At 45.6% G+C, this 19,392-nt stretch overlaps 1 protein-coding gene and 1 long non-coding RNA gene across 2 annotated transcripts in view; one reads left to right on the top strand and one right to left on the bottom strand.

Moving 5' to 3' along the window:
* Positions 1 to 16,139, bottom strand: part of HPCAL1 (hippocalcin like 1) — an 80,819-nt gene extending 64,680 nt beyond the window's left edge. Inside the window, exon 1 of the mRNA XM_077175068.1 lies at positions 16,057 to 16,139. The gene's annotated coding sequence lies outside the window, so the exon portion shown is untranslated. The remainder of the gene's footprint in view (positions 1 to 16,056) is intronic.
* Positions 163 to 15,343, top strand: LOC143693536 (uncharacterized). Its single transcript, XR_013181297.1, has 3 exons — positions 163 to 1,590; positions 4,603 to 5,084; positions 14,741 to 15,343. It is a non-coding gene; the product is annotated as an uncharacterized LOC143693536 (long non-coding RNA).
* Positions 16,140 to 19,392: the final 3,253 nt, after the last annotated feature.

The following is a 19,392-nucleotide window of genomic DNA, read 5'->3' as shown; positions in this document are numbered from 1 at the left end:
GCACCGCACCGCCGCTCCGCGGCCGCTCCGCGGCGTGCGCAGCGCCCAGCCCCGAGCTGGGGCCGCCCGCCGCCGCCGCTCCCGCCGCGCCGGACACTTGGTATCGCCCTGCCCGGCCCTGCAGGGCCCCGCCGCGGGCAGGAAGTGCGGGGCCGGGGGGGCAGCGCGGAGAGGGGGCTGCGCGCCCGCGGGGAGCTGCGCCCGCCCCGCTGGCGCTCGCTGCCGGCTCCACCGGCACCGCGGGCACCGGGAGCGGCGCGGGAAAAGTTCTAATTTTTGATATTGGAGGGTTTCACCACCCCCCCCTTTATTTTCTTTTTTTTTTTTCTTTTTTTTTTTTTCTTTTGTGGTTTTTACCCCGTAAACAAACAAGGGAACGCCGGACAGGGACCTCTCCCGCGGCCGCAGCTCGCCCCAGGCCCTGCACGTATCCCGTAGCGCGGCTGAAGGTGCCCAGTGCTTCGCTGGGTGCGCGGGGACGGAGGGAGGACCGCGGCAGCGGTAGCCGCTTGGAGCGGGTGCTGGAAGCGAGCGCAGCCCCTTCCCAGCACATGGACCCCGCGCTTCCCTCTGAGCAGAGCAATGGGACAAGCCCCCTGCCCCGCAGTGCCCCCATCCCGTGCCGGCATGGCCCCAGCAGGGTGGAGAGCGGCACAGGTGAACTTGGTGCCGTCGGCTGAGTCCGGACGGGTGCCGTCCCTCTCGCTGGAGACAGGCGCCCACCCTTCGGTCACTGTTCTGTGCGAGACATGAACTCGCAGAGCATCTCCCCGTACCCCATCACAAAATGGAGGGGATTTAGGGATTGATGCTAATCTGTTTCCTGAGGGAGGTGATTGGAAGCATTGCTAAGAAATACGGCATGTAGCATAAAGTGAATCTTCCTGTTAGGATATTCCTCCCCACCTGCCCCCTCCCAGCTCCTGCCGAACACATTTTTAAGTCAAAAATATATGGAGAATTTAATGTAGTTGTCACTGTGCCTTATCGGTAGCTTTCACTCTGCCTCCCCTTATAGGATTCTCCACAAGCACCTTCAGGGCTGTCTTGAGATAAGAACTGAATAGAGCTGAAATCAAGGCCACACCGGGAAAAAGATACTAAAAGATTAAGTGACAAAACGGGGGGGGGAAACAAACAGAAAAATTTCCAAACCATCAAAGCAGTTTTTCAAAGCTTATCTTTGCATTAAGTCCAACAGATTTTCATAGGGACAGGGAAAAATAAAAAAAAAACAAACCAACCAAAAATACACAAAGAAACCAAACCTTTCACACGTACTCCAAAGCTGGAATACCTTGAAACTGGATACAGAGATGCAAAGAGAAGAAAATGTTACAGAGATTAAAATGTTACTTAACAATAACCATTTTCTCCAAGGCCCTTCAGAAATAGTTGAACCATCCTGCCTGTTTAAAAAGAAAATAATAAAAATGTCAGCCAAGGAAAAGAACAAACTTGGAAACTAAAGCACCTGAACAGTTTAAACAAGAAGCAATTCAACCAGGAACATATAATGGAAAACTCTATCTAACCACCAACGCTGCCAACTTCACCTGCTTGCAGCTGGATTCTCCTCTCAGGAGACACGTGAGTAATGCCCTTGATTTCCCAGCAAAGCCTTCCCCATGCCAGCAGGCACAGCTGGACTCAAGGATGGGGCTGTGGCTCCGGCCGTGCCTCCCCAGCTGCTCTGCCAGCCAGGGCGCTGGCACAGGTGACAACACCTCCCTGCCCAGGAATAGGAGGCAATGGCACAGGTGACCTACTTGAGGCCTCCTCCAAGATTTACAGCCCTCAGGCTCACGTCTGGCAAGAGAAAACAGTTTATGGTGCTCAACCCCACTTTCATTATCAGTGTGGTTGTCACCTGCAGCAGGTTTCCCTCTGTGTGGCACTGTGACCTGTGGTGGGCAGGTTTTGAGATGAGACCTGCAGACCCTGTTTCTGGGGCTGCAGTGGCTCTTCTCCAGGCTGCTCAGGTTCAATGGGTGTCTCGGTCCCTCTGCGAGCCTCTCAGGAACCCTGGGCCAGTCCCGAGTCGGCAGAGACCGGGGGGCAGCCCCGACACGGCCGACAGCGGGGAGACACTGTCTGTGTGTGCCCCGAGGGTGCTGAGGGCACCTGGGCTGGCAGGGAGACACTCTCTGTGTGTGCCCCGAGGGTGCTGAGGGCACCTGGGCTGGCAGGGAGACACTCTCTGTGTGTGCCCCGAGGGTGCTGAGGGCACCTGGGCTGGCAGGGAGACACTGTCTGTGTGTGCCCCGAGGGTACTGAGGGCACCTGGGCTGGCAGGGAGACACTGTCTGTGTGTGCCCCGAGGGTACTGAGGGCACCTGGGCTGACAGGGAGACACTCTCTGTGTGTGCCCCGAGGGTACTGAGGGCACCTGGGCTGGCAGGGAGACACTCTCTGTGTGTGCCCCGAGGGTGCTGAGGGCACCTGGGCTGACAGCAGGGAGACACTGTCTGTGTGTGCCCCGAGGGTGCTGAGGGCACCTGGGCTGGCAGGGAGACACTCTCTGTGTGTGCCCCGAGGGTGCTGAGGGCACCTGGGCTGGGCGCCTTTGCAGCACAAGAGACACCAGAGACATCGGTAGAAGATAAAGGGCCGACTCTTAGCAGGGGTTAATCCAAGGTTTTATTAGGATCCCAAAGGAGCTCCTGCACCTCAGGGGGCCTCCTGCCGAGAGACCCGGGAGATTGCCAAGGTCACATTTAAAGGGAGGTGGAAACCCAAAGTAGATAACATTTTACCAACCAATAAGTGACCCTGAGGGATGGGTACTGGGGGATAGACATATAGGACAGCGTATGGGGCAAGGCTTGGGGGGCTGAGCCTGGCCTCTGGCTCATCACTCGATGACCTGGACCGAAACTTCTGGATGGAGGGGATGGGATGCTGAGTGATTGACAGAGAGCCAGGGTGGGGGTTTGGGGATGATCTCATCCTGGGAGAGGGATAACACAGGTAAAGGGAGGGGGGTACAGTTTGGGATAAACCATTTGGGAAAAATATGGGGATACAAAACAAAACTACTTCAAAGTATTACAAAGTATAAAAACTCACTACAACAAACAGGGATTGGCAGCTGTGAGTACTGTGTTCTGTGTGGGGGGATCCTCAGATGGGTCTCTGTGCTGCTCTGCACCCTGCTCAGCCCAGCTCTGAATGTGCCTGTCAGGAACTGCCGGCGGCGTTGGGAGTCAGGGACATTCCACAGGCAGTGGGTACTTACTTATAAAATGCCTGTGGCTGCTGCTCTCTCCAGACCCTCTAATGTTATGTGTATTATCCCACAAGAAATTGCATAAACACTGAAGATAATTCTGTATTCAACAACTATTGGGGAACACACAACAAGATCCAAATGAGATGTTGCTATTATTTATGCCCAACTTCTTGCTTCAAGAATCGCAGCTTTCCAGCATGCAAGCTGGTTCACTCCAGATAGACAGCCAATCAGAGAAATACCACCAAGATGACAGATGATTTAGAGTCTTAATGCTTGCTAAAGATCAATTCCTAAGCTACAGAAATCCCTGGGGAAATTAAGAAAAATGGCCATAGAAAGCTGACAACTGCTCACAAACAATCTGAGATGAAAAGAGGCTGCAGATGCATTCCTACAATGAGTTTGTGAGGGCTGCTTCTCCCCTCCCAGAAGAGCAATGGAGCTGGGGAAGGATCTAGAAAACATGTCTCATGAGGAGCAGCTGAGGGAGACGGGGTGTTTAGCCTGGAGAAAAGGAGGTTCATGGGGGACCTTATCACTTCCTGCAACTACCTGAAAGGAAGTTGTAGCTAGGTGGATGTCAGTCTCTTCTCTAGGATAATAAGTGGTAGAGTAAGAGGAAACAACCTCAAGGGAAGCTGCTAGAGAAAGTTTAGATCGGATGTTAGGAAAAATTTATTTATAGAAAGCATTGTCAAGCATTGGAATGGGCTGCCCTGGGTGGAGGGGTATAGTCACCATTCCTGGTGGTATTTAAGAGATGCATGGATGTAGCACTTAAGGACATGGTTTAGTGGTGGGCTTGGCACTGTTAGGTTAATTGTTGGACCTGATGATTTTAGAGGTCTTTTCCAACCTAAATGATTTTCTGATTCTGTGAAAACATTTGCAAAATTGGTCCCACTGGGTATATTTGGCTTATTCAAAGTTCTTCTTTTGATGGGATGTGTTTGCTAAGCCTATCTGTAATAATCCCATGATGACCAGCATGGACCTTCACAAACTTAAATTTAAAACTGCTTTGGCATCTCACCTTTTGTTTGATTTTTCTTTCTGCTTTTCATTCTGTTTCCACAGTTAGGAGTGAGAAACAAAGAGGGATTAAATTTGATTCATTTGCATCATTCCAACTATGCAGAATTTGAAGATAATGTGTGATTTTTTTTTTTTTTTCTGTCTGGGGTTTAATTATCAAAGGATTATATGGAAACTAAGGTATTTGAGGTGTGTGGCTTTTAAAATTTCTTCTGTAATAATGTGAGCCTCATAAGGCTATTGCTAATCTTGAGTTACTATCTGCCTTCCTGTGGTTTGCCATGATTAACTGGAGGAAGAGATTAAAGTGGTATTTACCTTTTTTTGAGCAGTTTATCGACTTGACCTGGCCAGCCCAGCACCAAAGAGCAAAGGAAGAAAATGCTGGCAAGGATTAAGGATTGAGGTCCTCTTTTCCCGTTGCTCTTCTGATATCTGCCATGATTGCTGGGATGGAAAGCACTGGTGGTGTGCTGAAGGTGACAAAGTGCTCCAAACATGGCCAGGCATCTGGCAGGGGAGGCTGTTGTGGGTCAGGCTGGCTCTGATCTGCCTCTCCCAGAAGAGCCAGGACTTGCCTCCTCTGCAAGCAGTGACAGCCGAAAGCATGTCTTCTGACACTGAGCTGGGACATCCTGGTCACCCCCACTCTGCAGACCTGGAAGCACACAGCTCTTCCCCAAGGGAAGCTTCTGGCCAGCAGCTTTGCCTGGGAAGGAGCTCCTACCTGGCTGGGCCATCTGCAGAACAATGCTGCAGGAGAGGCTGGAGGAGCAGCCCTGAGGCCCCCTCCATCACAGAACTTCCTCACAAGGTATGTTTGATGAAGAAGAAAGCAACTTTTCAAAGGACAATGTAATTGTTTTTAAAATCCTCTTTCAATCTTGTTTTTTGAAATCCCTTAATGAGGGATCACTTTAAAGAAATTCAAATGAGAACAGTAATGGAGACATGAGCCTGTGTTATTTACCTGTGATAAAACCAAGCTGGTTGGCAGGTGCTTGAGGAAATAGGAAAAATTGTTTATCAGAACATTATTTTCTTTGATAGATTTTGAATTCCAGTGGTAAACTGATGGATACTCATCTATAAAACCTCTTATTTTTGCTACCAGATGCTGGGGCTTGAACCTTTGCCCCCTCTTTGTTTAAGAGCTTTAACCCCTCTTTGTGCTCCTTTGCATTTCCAAGTCAGACCAGCCAGGCAAACATAACTTGGGAAATGCCAGCTGCATCCATGGTTCTTATCTTCTGTGCAGGCAAGCAGCATCACCTGAACAGGCAGAGCTAGTATTTAATGTACTACCCAAACAAATATGCCAAGGGGTTTTGCCAGTGTTCAGGATCACAGAAACTGGGGAGTGAAAAAGAGCAGGTAGACTTTTACAATTTGTTTTCCTGCCAAAGCAAGATTGTTCCCTGCAGTATTTTCTAGTGTACTTCCCTGGCCTAATTTAGATGACCTTGTAGGATGGGGAGAGGCAGGAGAAGGAAATCTGCTAGCTACCTCCGAAGGCGCTTTGTCTACTTTAACTAATATAACATAAAGCAAGGGAAAATGAGTGTTCAGAGAATGTAGCTACAACACAATATGTAATGTAATTTTTGCATGCTTTTTCATCTCCAGCCTACTTACTATGCCTACCACAATGCCAGTAACATCAGATAGATGAAAAAAGAAAGTAACAAAAACAGTGTCAATAGTCCACCTTTGCATGATTGCTCTTCTTTTCTTAGCGTGATTGTCTTGGGTGCTTTCTTCCCCTGCGAGGAAAAATAAATGGAAAGAGCTGCAATGACTGGCACCAAGCCTGAGAACAGCAGATGTGAGCCTGCACAGCTGGACAAATACAAAAATGTACTTTCTACCTACATTTGTATTAAGGTTACCCCAGGGATACCCCAGTGCCTATGGGGGGGCCTCAGTATTTGAACAGCCAAAGCCATCAGGCACATTTACATATATGAGAACACTTGGTATGCTTTTCAAAGTCAAAAAGAGCAACAATTAAACCAACATAAAGGAAAATTGGCTGCGTGGTTTTTCTCTCCCATAATAGAAAGACTGAGGGTGGAGATATTAAAAAAAATTAGGCTTGACAGAGGTGAAGAATTTATGAATTAAACTGACACATTTTCATTTAATTTACTGTTGTCTACCCATTTATTACATGGAAACCTAAAAAGGACCTGATTTTGCCTCCCAGGCTGCAGTTGCTATGTCAGACACTAAAGTTAGGTGTTTTAGACAAGATTTTAATATTCAAGTTTCTTACGCAAAAAGAGAAAGACTTTGCTAAATAAGGGAAATGTAAAAGCTTCATTTCTCGCTATGGTGCTTTGCTAGAGATTTTCACTCTGGGGTTTGCTACAGTATTTGCTGGGAATCATCATCAAACAAAGTTTGGGGCCAGGGGCATTTTAGCTATATCTATTAGCAAAAAAATTGGAATTTCCTACACTCCATAGCCTGCTCATGATTATTTCCAGTTGCATCTACCAGCAGCCCTGCTGTGCCACGGGGTCTCTGCACAAACATATCCACCATCAGGGCAGAGCCACAGGGCCTTGGGTGTCTGCCCATGATACCCTGGCATTCCCACCTGGGCTTGGCATTCCCACCCAGGCTATTTCCTCATGCTGGCAGCAGCAGCAGCAGCAATTTCTAAACACAAAATAACATGTCTAATTTGTCTGAGCAGAAAATAACAGAGAGCCCTTGAAATGGATGAGTTCCCACAGAGAGAAGTAGCCATTGAACAACTCATTTCTATGAGATGTAACAGTGAACTCTGGTTTTGTCATTGAACATTGCAAATTTATGCTGAGAAAGGGGGAATAGAGTAAGAAGACTCAAGTGTTTCACTGCAGCAGAAAGTACCAATGCTGTTACTCTTTTCTATTTTGAAACACAACTGGAGAATGAAAAGTCAGAAAATAAGTATTAAAAAACCACTGATGTGTCTAAATGAAAATTAGTTTTTGCCTTGCAAAGCTTTTCTAAAGCCAGGTATTTTTTTTCAATCAGAGCAATGAAAAATAATATTCTAAGTCTGGTGTTTCCCCACAGCAACTTTCAGTTTTGCTGAGACCACTTTTTTTCATATGGCTGAACAAAAGAGAAAGATAAAGAATTCTGACAGCACTTCCTGGGATGCTGGAGCCAACAAGATGGTGCTGTAGTGCCCTTCCAGCCTGCATACTCTGGGACATCTTCCAGAGCCCTGCAAAAGCCAGGCCATTGCACTGGCAGCAGGATGCTGCTTCCCCAGCACCCTGGGGTTAAGGGCCTTGGCACCATGTTTGCACTTCCCATCCAGGGCTCAAACCTTACTGCTGGGCCACCCATGTCCTCATGCTGCTCCCATCTGCATGAAAACACCCTGGAATACTAATTATTGACATTAATTCCCACACTTAAGGTGGGCTTATAGAAAGATGGGGGCAGGCTTTTTAGCAGGGCCTGTTGTAGCAGGACTTGGTATAATGGGTCTAAATTAAAAGAAGGCATATTTAGACTAGACAGAATAAAAAATGTTTTACGATGAGGATGGTGAGACACTGGCACATCCACCAGAGATGTGGTGGATGCCCCATCCCTGTAAACTTTTAAGGGCAGGTTGGCTCTGAGCAACCTGATCTAGTTGAAGATGTCCCTGCTTATTTCAGGGGGTTTGGCTAGATGACTCTTAAAGGTCCCTTCCAACCCAAATAAATTTGTGGTTCTGTGAAAACAGAGTGCCTCATAAAGCAGCACTTCCCATGGGATTGAGATCTCCTGCTTAGTACCTGAAGGCACAGCCATGTGGATCAGTCAGTGCAATTTGGAGAAAGTCAGTTTAATTTTGGCAGTTGAGCACTCTTGTATTGCTCATGTTGGTAATTAAGAGAAAGCAAATCACAGGGGAGGACACTAAAAGTATTAATTAACAACATTTTCAATGAGAAAAAAGTTAGTAATTTTGGAAAGGTTGCTTTATGCCTGAAGAAAGTACTGAAATAGGGTAATCACACTGTTGGACGTTTGACAAATGCACACTAGTAAGTAAATGGGGGTATTGATTACACATTTAGATAATCACCAGATCCTCCATGCTCCTGCAGGCATGTCCTGATTCTCCTGCCTCAAGCTTTGACTTCAAATAGTGAAAACCACACTTAATTCCAAGCATGCAGACAGCCACATTCACTCCCTGGCCTGAAACATCCCCGTGTGTTTCCCTGAAGTGAGTGCCCAACAGGGGACCCCACAAAGCTGCAGTGGCCAGCCTGGGGCAGGCACAGGGCAGCAGATGCCCCAGCTGGGGCTGCTCACCCCGAGGGATGTGACAGCCAAGGGTAGGGGACTCCTGCTGGAATGGCAGGACGTCTCCCCAGGGCTGGCTGCTTTCCAGCCTTGCCCAGCATCCTGCACTACCTTTGCCACAGCACTACCAAAACATGCACTTTTTAAATAAAACCAACAGAGAGAGAGGCAGCAACTTTGCAACTAAAAAAAAAATCTCACAGTTTCCATGGATGTTTGATCACCTTTTATCACAACACAAACCATGAGGCAATCTGCTTCAAGCAGAGGATATTTTCCCCTCTCCAAACAGATAATAATCCAATAAAAGAGCCCACTAGCAGGATCCTGGACAATGTGTGACGCTGTGTTATTATCAGCATCCCATTGGTGTCCTGGCAAGGTACAGCCATGCTCAGCTGATCCTCCTGACAGCATTCAAAGGCACAAAGCTTATTGGAGCCACAGCAGCTCCTCTGAGCTCCAAATGCCATGCAAATACCACCAGATTTTTTTATATTATCATTATACCAGGTGTTTCATATCAAATTATATCCAGGCAAGTAAGAGAAATTCAGTTATTTACTCCATCCTGGTGGTATCTGAGCAAAATTTATTCTGACAGAGGTTTTAAAGGCATGCCTTTATGCTGACAGAAACTGAGAAATAATTAAGAGCATCTAATAAGTTCCTAAACTAGATGTATTCCTAAAAGTGTTGGACTGGGTCACCTTTCCTGTAAGAGTTTCAGCACTGATTAATTAATACACAGTTTGGCTTCAACTAGGCAAAGAACATGTTTCTGGCCTTCCACACATGAGCTCCCAAAAATGACACAACCGCTGCTTTTCTTCGGTATCCTGTCAGAAACAGCCAGCCTTTAATGGCACATAAAATTTAATTTCTGATAACAAAAAGATAAATAAACAAATTACACTGGCAAGGGCAGAAAGCAAAAGTAGGGACTCTGGAGCTTTTGGGGTCTTCCAGTGTCTTCCTTTTCTGGCCTCTGCTAATTAAGTTTTTCTTTCAGACTGACAATGCATTTTTCCACTGGAAACAAGGCTGCTTGTTTTGAGTCATCACTGCAGGAACTCTCCTGTTGTAGTGGGGTTCTCTGTGCCTGGCATGGGTGGCAGCCACCCCTTCCTCAGGGAAGGTCCCATCTCCCATTGGTGGCATTGAAGTAAAAACACAGACATCCTATTAATAGCTAAACTGTAGACAGCTCCAGATGTGGAATTTGGTTTCTGAAATTACAGATCCAACCAAGCCAGTCCCGAGCCAGTAAAATTCAGTTGTGTTTCCTCTGACTCATAACTGTTTTTTCAGAGAGGTTTTTAGCAAAATTTCTTCAGCAATTCCTCTGACTGACTCATACTGAAACACCAAAATCATTATTAAAGTGAAATCATAGCAAAGGGTGTGGGAATACTTGCTGTTTATCAGTTCAAAATGCTTTAAAAAACATTTTTTGCTATGAAACGTGCTTTGTCCAATAATTAAGTACTCTATTACTTACAAAAGCAAACAAAAATCTGTCATATAAGGCATAGAGGAAGTTTAGCACTTATAAAAAAAATTAATGCAAGGTTAATTTATTATTCAATAAGCCTTAATTTATCCTTCTGGCACCTGTGTAATATTTGTGCTCAGCATCCCACCCGCTTTCATTCTGAAGTCCTGTCCATCACAGTGGGAAAGAGGATGCTCAGTGTGCAGTAGGAGCTGTTCAGATGTCCCAGGATGAGCAGTGGTACAAAGGACACAGCTGTGAGCAGGGATTCCTGATCATGGGAGCAGAAATAAATGCAGAGCTGGGGGCAGAGGTGTCCTCACAGCTCCCCTGACAGAGCAAAGGGGTGGGAGAGAGGAGCCAGGCTAGTTAGCAGTCACTGAAGCCTCTGTTCCTGGGGAAAAACTCCAAACCTGCTGTGGCTTGCCTCTGTCAAAGGGAGATCTGCTGCAGGTTGAGGGTTGGCATGGTGCAGGTGTCACTGTGGGTTTGCAGCATGGAAACAACAGCCTGATGGAATGCTGTGCCTGGGAAGAATGGCCTGGCCCCAGCTGCAGTGGGAGCCCCATCAACCCACCCTGGGCTCTGCAGTGCCATGAAGCTCAGAGCCCTGTGGAGGTGGACCTCAAAGCTGTGTTTTGGTGGAAAAAAATGTTGCAGCAGCGATTTGTTTGCTTTTTGAATTAAAACTCAAACTGTTGTGGCAAAAGAAGGGACTGAAGAAAATCCCCAAGTCTAGGAGCTCATATTTACCTTCTTACCAGCTCTGCAGATACTTAATTTGAATGTTGCTTCATCTCCTGTCTCCCTCATGTATCATCACTAATTAAAGTACACACTCTGCATTTACCCAGAGGAGGATGTGGGAGGCAGAAGAGGCTCAATCTCATTTGCTGCTGCTGCTGTGCTGCCTCTGCAGAGCCAAAGGCAGGGAAAGCAGCATCCTGCTCACAGCCTGGCAGGGCAGCACAGACCTTCCCCTTCTCTGCTCTGGGTGATGGGAACCCCCAGTGTGTGAGTGCTCTGGAAAGGGTCCAGTGAAAGAAGGGGCTGTAACTCCCTGGGAGGATGGGGTGAGCCTGTTGAGAGCAGGAGCAGCACCTCCATGTGGGCACATCTCCCCACACACCTGCTCTGGGGACTGCTCAGGCCTAGCTGAGCCAGCCAGAGGAGCTGTGCCAGTAGCAGCCCAATGATTCTGTGATTTGATGCCTCCAGAACCTTCAAATATTCCTACTAACTTCCTGCTCAAGTGAAATTCAAACAAAGCTTTATGATTTATTTGGACACATCTTCCCCTGCCTGCATTCCCAGAGATGCCTCTCCCCCAAGAATCTGGCCATTCCCAAACACACATCTACTCTCCCTCAGCAGCAAAATGAGATTGCTGACTTCTCCCCAGCTTCTGGTTCCAGGCTAGAAAGCTGTGTCCTCCCATCTCCACTGCACCCCAGCTGCAGCTCAGCCCCATCCCTGCCAAAATGTGGAGGTGCTTTTGGCAGTGCTCAGCTCTGCAGCCACCCTGCTCCTCATGCTCACAGCAGCCCCACCTGCCCCACAGTGCTACAGGTGGCATCAACCTCTAACAGGGAAAGGGAGACTTTAAAGCCTAAAAAAGCCAGGGAGGGAATGCAGAGAATTTTAGCCTCAGAGATTATCTATGCCTCAAAAGATTCAAGAAGATGGTGTCAGAGGAGAACGTGCTGAACTCAGTGTGTTTAACATTTGGACAAAGTCTTTCCCTTGTCCCCATCTGAAGTTCTCTGCTCTATATGAGTGAAATGCATCCATGTCCATAAAAGCTATGGAAAAGCACTGCTGAGAACTTCTACAGCTCTGAATAATTAATTCACAGAACTATAAAAAGCTACAAGGGAATGAAATTTAGAAAAATCTAGTTTTAGGATAATTATAGTTCAAACCAGGAGAGCACTTGGACCCAAGACAGATGCATTAGTAGGACAACTGAGCATAGTGGGTCCAATTCAGACTTGGCAGAATTGTATAGTCTTACAGACAGCTCCTCCTGGGGTGGATTCAGCCCAGGGAGAGAAAGCAGTCCCTACCAGATAACTTGGTGAATTGAGAAGAAATCTACAGTAACACTGCTTGGTAGGGAAAGCATGAAAGAAAGGAGCACAATTGTTTCAGGTTAACATTCATGCCCCAGGTGTAAATAGGGAGTGATATTTTCTGAAATATTTTGTTACATGCTAGTTTAACCTGTTTCCCTTCAACTTCCATGTCTACTGTGTATTCCTGAAAGTGTTGGACTGGGTCACCTTTCCTGTAAGAGTTTCAGCAGTGATTCAGCACATTGCTTCCACTGCCATGTCTACTGTGTTACCACTAGTTCATAAAATTCCAGGTTTTTTGCAGACCATATCACATGTAGGCTTTTTTCAATGCCCCAGATGCTGGCATTAATGTGTTGCTTGCACACACAGACCTTCAATTTCCTAACCAGTTATATTTCCAGTCTATAGTTTTCATGGCAAGTTTGAGAACACTAACCCTGAGCCCTGAGTCATCAGCAAGCAAACATAAAAGTTTTCTTTCATTTTCCTAAGTTTAAAGCCAGTCATTTCTGTGCCCAGTTAGATGTTGAATCTTTGGGATTGCCCATTTAACTTACCCCTCTCAGGTAGGGAGATGTGGCATTTTTATAGTTTGTGAGCTAACACATGCAGCCAGGCTGTGTACTTGGCATGTTTTAATTGAGTGCTGGAGGAGCCAGTTTATGAGAGATATGCAATCCCAGAGCCCTCAGCATCTCACAGATCTCCACAAGACTCTACACAGGATCCTCCAGACCAACTCTGCCTTTATTTGCTGTTTTCTGGTAAAAGAACATACCCACAGAGAGGCAGGAGTTTATTGCTTTTCCTTAGTAACAGCAGCAGATCACCTGAGAATTCAGTTTTATGCAAGCCAGAAGGGGCAGGCTGCTCACAAGGAGACCAACAAGGAGATTATCACTACTTCAGAGGAGCTGTTTAAATGTCCAGTGTCCTGTTTGGCACAGGACCAGGCACTTCCAGTCATACCTCCTGACTGAGGACATATGTGAATTGGCAGAGGGTCTGTCCTGTGTCAGCTCCTGTTCCCACAAGCTCCCTGCTATGGCAAAGTTACTGGGAACTGCCTTAGCACATTATCAAACAAGGACTCTTTTCATAGTGGTGAGCTGAGATTTTCTAGAGACTTCATTTACCAAGAGCATTGGTGTCTTCCAAAGCAAAAGGCTCTCCTATATGCCATTGCCATTCAATGTGCACAAGAGGGGTGTGTACTATAAGCAGATATCCTCTCCTTCATTTGCAAGTGCAGGAGTTATTTGACTCGACATGAAGCAAATGGAGAAAGGAAGGAAGAATTACTGGATCAGCCAAAAATGCATTCAGCTCTGTTGTGGGCTCCTGCTCCAAGGGGAACAAAATCCATTTCTCTGAAACTCAGCTTTTTAGGGCTCTAAAGTGGGTGGCAGGTAAAGCATCACATATTTTTCCCTTGTGTCTGAAAACATTAGGGTCAATTAAAGGGAAGAGCATCTGCTGAGGGTTCAGATGATGGAGAAATGGAAAGTATGCCTGTAAGCTTATGGATAAAGCAAAGCAGGTGGGAGCTGTGGGCAGGAAAAGGGCAGAATGACAATTGAAAACATAGATGTTCTAGTGTGGATATAGTAGGAGAAGAGCCCATGCAATGGGAAATTACCCTTCCACACCAGACAGAGTGATGTGCTGGGTCTTAAGGAGTGGAGCTTGGAGAGAGCCCAGCTGCCAAACAGGGGCAGAAAACACCCCAGGAGCAGAGGCTGACTGAATATGGATTTAGCCTAAATATGTGAAGCCTGAAGGGAAATACAATCCCCCATCTACATAAAATGTTGTCATAAATGGATGCCTACCATAAGCAGGAGCAATGAGCTTGAATTAAAGCAAGCAAAAATTCAGAGCATGAATGGGAAAAAAAAATCCTGCAGGTAAGGACAGCAGTTAGGGAGATTGAAATTTCCATCATCCTACATGCAGGTCAGACAGGGGGTGGTTAGAAATGATGAAGTGGTACAGCCTGCCTTGAGGCTGGAGAAAAAATTAAATGAGCCCTTGTGACTCTTTCTAGCCCTGTTCTTCTGTGATTTATCAGAGGATTCACAGCTGCAGTTTTCCACATTTTCATGGTTTAAAAATGTAGTTCAACACTGCAGTGGAGATGCTGGGAGAAAGTGGAAGCCCCCTTGTCTAAGACACCTCACCACTTTTGGAGCAAAGCCCCCATGAAATCACCAGCAGGCTTTGCTCTGGTCTCCTCTGGAGCTGAGAAAGCAATGCTCATTGCTTTTCTGTCCATTTGTGTGGAGCTGAAATATAAACAACAAATTACAGATGGGTCAAAATAAGAGCAGAGTTTCTGTTCAGCATCCAGGTTATTTAACTCTTTCCATCATTTCTTGTCAATCTCTAAGTCTCTTCAAAATCAAGATTAAAGAAAACCCCCTCAAATTCCTGTTCTGGAAGTGCCAATGCCAAGCTGTTCACTTTTGTGAATTTGTTCTGCTTTTGTAGCAGAAATTATTCACAATTGAGATTCACATGGCCTTTCAGTCTCCCGGAAACTATTATGAATATATTGGCTCAAGCCTAATTTCTTCATTTGCTTTTTTGCAGGCAAGAAGCCTCCTGCTGATGAATAGCATGGTGGGTTACAGGGAAGGACAAAGCATCTCAAAGGGTGCTTCACCTCTTCACAGATACACACCTTGAAAGGACAAGGGAGAGAAGTTAAAGATGCAGCAGGAGAATCAAGCAAGACATTTTCATCATGAGGGTGAATAGTCCAGCATTGGATGTGTTATCCAGGGAAGCAATGTTTTCTCCATCCTAGAGTTTCAAAATTCAGTGAAATGTGGACAATATCACCTAACTTTTAAGTTGGTCATACTGTGGTCAGAGGTGGGACTAAGAGCTGGAGGACTGTTCTATGATGCCAACAGAGTTAAATCAGAAACTTCCTACATGCCAGCAGAATTTCCCACACTTGTTCAGACCAAGAACATACTTTTCCACTGTATTTACGTTGCCAGTGATTAGGGTGTGTCTCCAGGCTGCCCCAGTCATACCCAGCGCCACCAAGCAGCTGGCCCAGGGCCTGCTGCTGAATCTGTTCCACACCACATCCTACCCCTCATCTCTCCTTGTCTCACTTCTCTTGCTGGATTCTGTCTGGAGGCTCATTAATAAGGACAAACATCTCATTTCCTTCCTTTGTTTCATGATAACATAATAGATACATATATCAATATGGTCTTTAAAATAAAAGTCAAAGAAAAGAAAAATGAACACACTTTCTTTCATTGCTGTGCCACTGCAGCATGGGAGAGAACAATTTATGCCAGCTCCTCTCACTTTCTTATAGCATTTGTTGGGGTTTTAGGGCCAAATGTCAGCCAGAGAAGACACACCGTAGCAGTAATGGCTGTAGTCGGAACAATCTCAAAATGCACTTTGCAAATACTGAAAAGCATTCTCTCTATCTGAAAGAAGAAAAAAACCCCAGTGAAATCACCAGCATGTTACTCAGATCAAAATGAGGACATATTTTTATGTAGGTTTTGCTCACAACAGATTTTGCTTTCACTGGATCTGCTGGATGTCTACTCATGATTACAGGTCACCAGGAAGGGCAGAAGCCATTTTGACTTTCAGAGCCTGGGTGATTTGGCAAAATAGGGCTATTAGGAGATGACTGTCTTGTAAGCAAGCCAATTTTAGTGCAGCTCTGGAAGCTCTACACTGATGTAACCATGACATGGATGTAAGGAAACCACCCTGTCTTCTTGCAACACTTTGCTGCCTATTAGCTAGACAATAAATTTTTAGGAGTATTCTATTTCTTTGCATAGAGGTCAGATGCCTAAAGCCAGGATGATGTTTAAAACCGGAACTTGGTTAAAGCACTAAAAATGTGAGCAAAATGAACATACCTTTACATCCACCATTGTAAAGGAATGTGCAGGGCTGCCAGGGCTTCCATCACCTCCATGGTGGGGCTCTCCTGAAAAGAGGGGTGCTTGGTTGTAGGTGGTGCTAAAAGAGCCTTTCTGGCTGCTTGCATAGGCAAAGGATGGACGAGACAATCGATCTGCCTGGATTTAAAAAGACAGATTTATGAAGAATAATTGCCTTCTAACTTGGCAGACAAGTGTACTGCCTTGAAGGGACTCACAGCTGTGTCCTGTTCTCATGGAGTTAACTGAGCTCAGAAAAAAACATTTGATCTATTCTTCCTGCCTTAATTCAACATAGCTGAGAACCTCCCAGGATATTTCTATTTGAATTGCAGCAGGCTTTCCATTTTGATGTGTTGGCAGTGCATATCTGTCACACTGATGGAATTTTCTACATGGAAAGTATCACCAACACTTACAGTAGACAGTAGCATATAGATCACCCAAATGGCTGTGTACTGTAGGAAAAGCAAGACGGGCTACCTTAAACTATTAATGCAGGTTGCCTTGAGCAACATGAGTTCTGCAGCCAGAATCCCAGATTTTGTACCATTTCTGAGCTAGATTGACAGCTGGCATTTAGCTTCATTTAAAGCTAAGCCACAAATTAAGTACATAACAAATAGATCAGGCAGCAGCACCACTCATGTTCATAACAACCTTCCAAACTTCATCTATCATTTCCTGCAACTCTGAGAAAGGTGTCTGGCTCTCACCTTTTAAAAATACAGATTATTCATTTTTAAATTTCATATTTGCTCAGTACTTGAACACAGCTGGAAAATTCCTGCATAACCTTCTTCCCAGGGAAGAGAAAGAGGCAAAATCCCCTGCAGGGGGATCTTGAAAAGTGACCACAGAATTAAATGAGTAATACAAAACCAATGAGACTAGAAGAAGAAAGAAAAGTAAATTTCATCTCCAAACTGAAGCTTTTTTCCTTCTCTCTGTATTTCCTTCTCTCGACACAGTGTTGCTTCATTAGGCCTATATTGATGGTATCAGCAGTGAAAATGGCATTTATAGAAATATGATGCAGCCAGCAGGAGAACCAGTTTGCAAACCCTCTCAAGTGTTACCTATCTGCCCTGACTCAGACTCCAAAGCTCATGATTTATATTCTTTTACTTATATGAAAAACATGAGTAAAGTTGTAAAATCATATTTCCAAGGTAGATCATTAGTACTCAAAGAAAATGTCCCATGGAAACTGTCTTCAGGAAAGTGTTACTTTGGGATGAATCCTAAATTCTCTGGGTATGTTGAGCACATTACTTCTCCACTGAAAATGTGTCTCAAGGCTGGTTTCTCTAATGCAAACCTTTGCAAGGCAAGGAAAAGCCCATAGTGATAATAATAATCTTATTGAGGGAACTATTCATAATACAAACAATATTTGTAAGGCTCTGTCACATGTAGAGGGACCAAGACATTGCCCAGGTCCATGTTAGGATTCTGATCATGGCAACTTCTCCCTTCACTCTGCAGGAAGGAAACCCTGAGCTTGGTCCCAGCTGGGGACTGAGGCTGAAGGGGACAGGGCCAAGGAACTGCTCTGTTTTAGTCTCAGTCCAAGTGCAGGTGAGGCAGCACTCAATATGAAATTTACATTAATATATTGTTAACAATAAATGGTTACATTATGTGTTTCTGCTAAATCCAGTATTTGAGGGTTTAAAACCTGCCCAGTTTTAAAAGTAAGACCCCAACACACTTCTTTGTATTTATATGGTGATCAAAAAGGACAGTTTAGGCCATCTCTGCCAGAAAAGCATCTCCCTGGAGGGAAAATTTTCAGTCTTGCTTGAAATAGCTGTTCATTTCCCTAAATGAGAGGCCATCCAAAGGTCTGTTTCATGACCTGCATATTCAATTTCTTCTGGCACTTACAAGACATGCATATACTAAATGCATGCAGATCTCAAACAAGGCTTCAGGAAAAAATTTCCAAATGAGTAAATTCAATTAACTGATTTTGCTCTTACAAAACCATTATTTTTTTAACAGTCTACAAACAACCATTCAGTGACCATGGGATGGCTTGTTTTGCATCCCATCAAGGTGGTCAAACTCAGGATGTAACTGGCAGCACAGGACAGGTTCCTTCCATGTGGGAATGTCATAACTCTTCTCAAGAGAGGTCTGAGAGCCAACAGCCCCTCAGTGCTGCTCTGGGGGCCTGCTGAAACTGCTCAGTGGTCTTCTGGCCCTCATTCCCCAACAAGGGTGCACCTGATCTCCCTGCAAGGTGAATCACCTTCCACAAAAGCCTCCTCAGCTGGATTTGAGAACACTGATCTCGTATTGGAAATGTACTGCTCTTGCAAATGTTACCTCCAAAAAATACTTTGCAGAGATTTAAAGCTACTTCTTCAAACCAAGCCTGCATCAGTCATTTACAAATGAAATACTGCTGCTCACATCTCCCTGGCACTGAATGGAAGCACAAAGCACTCCACACCCCACCCCCCCCATCCTCCTTCCTTCATGACTCACCGCATCCCTCACTTCTTTGCCAGCTTTTCACTTCTTCTCCCAGCCAAGGTATCACACTCAGTCTGTGCTCCAGCTGCAGGACTGTCACTTTCCTGTGATCAATGCCCTGTGTCTACCCACTAATTTTAATACCTGCCTTGTCCTTTAATTATGTCTCTGCATCAACCCTGCTCAAATGCTGCCAACCCTTCACAGTCCTTTCCTTGAGGAGAAAAGCAGACCCTTAACCCAGATGGCAATGAGTTCTAGGGTTCAGCATATATGGGGAATGGTTCACTTCAGGTTTAGCATAGAAACACACAGAGCTCTATTTTCTGCTGTCAGGGTTAATACAAAAGGTATTAAATTCAGTCTATCCTGTCTCCTGTACTTCCCTCCTTCAAAGTGTCACGCATCCTGCAGTATGATGTGCTCTGCCAATCTGTCCCAGTTCTCTTGATGAAGCTTGGAAAAGCAATTCATTCCTTAGCTGATATTATACAAGATATTAGAGTGTTCTGAAACATGTCTGCCAGCATTTTGATGGTATTGTTCAAACGCTATCACTAGAGACTCGTCTGCTTAATATGGCAGCAGTGTTCCTCTGTGGTGGCTTGTCCCACACAGTGCCTGAGGAGACCTCATACTGGAATGTCTCAGTGCATTTCTGCTTCCCTCTGATGCACTAGCCATCATCTCTTGTGTGTGTGAGGCACCTCAATCACCTCTGTGCTCCACCCCGAAGCAGTCCTTACCTCATGGGCTGCTTCCATCTGTGAATCCCTTCAAACTCAGCTCATGGAGCTGACAGCAAACTTTCACCTTCTCTGTAGGAGG

The sequence above is a fragment of the Agelaius phoeniceus genome, chromosome 3 (assembly GCF_051311805.1).
Source record: "Agelaius phoeniceus isolate bAgePho1 chromosome 3, bAgePho1.hap1, whole genome shotgun sequence".
NCBI classification, from domain to species: Eukaryota; Metazoa; Chordata; class Aves; order Passeriformes; family Icteridae; genus Agelaius; species Agelaius phoeniceus.
Note: the sequence above shows the minus strand (reverse complement) of the source record. Positions and strands in the feature narration are given on the sequence as shown.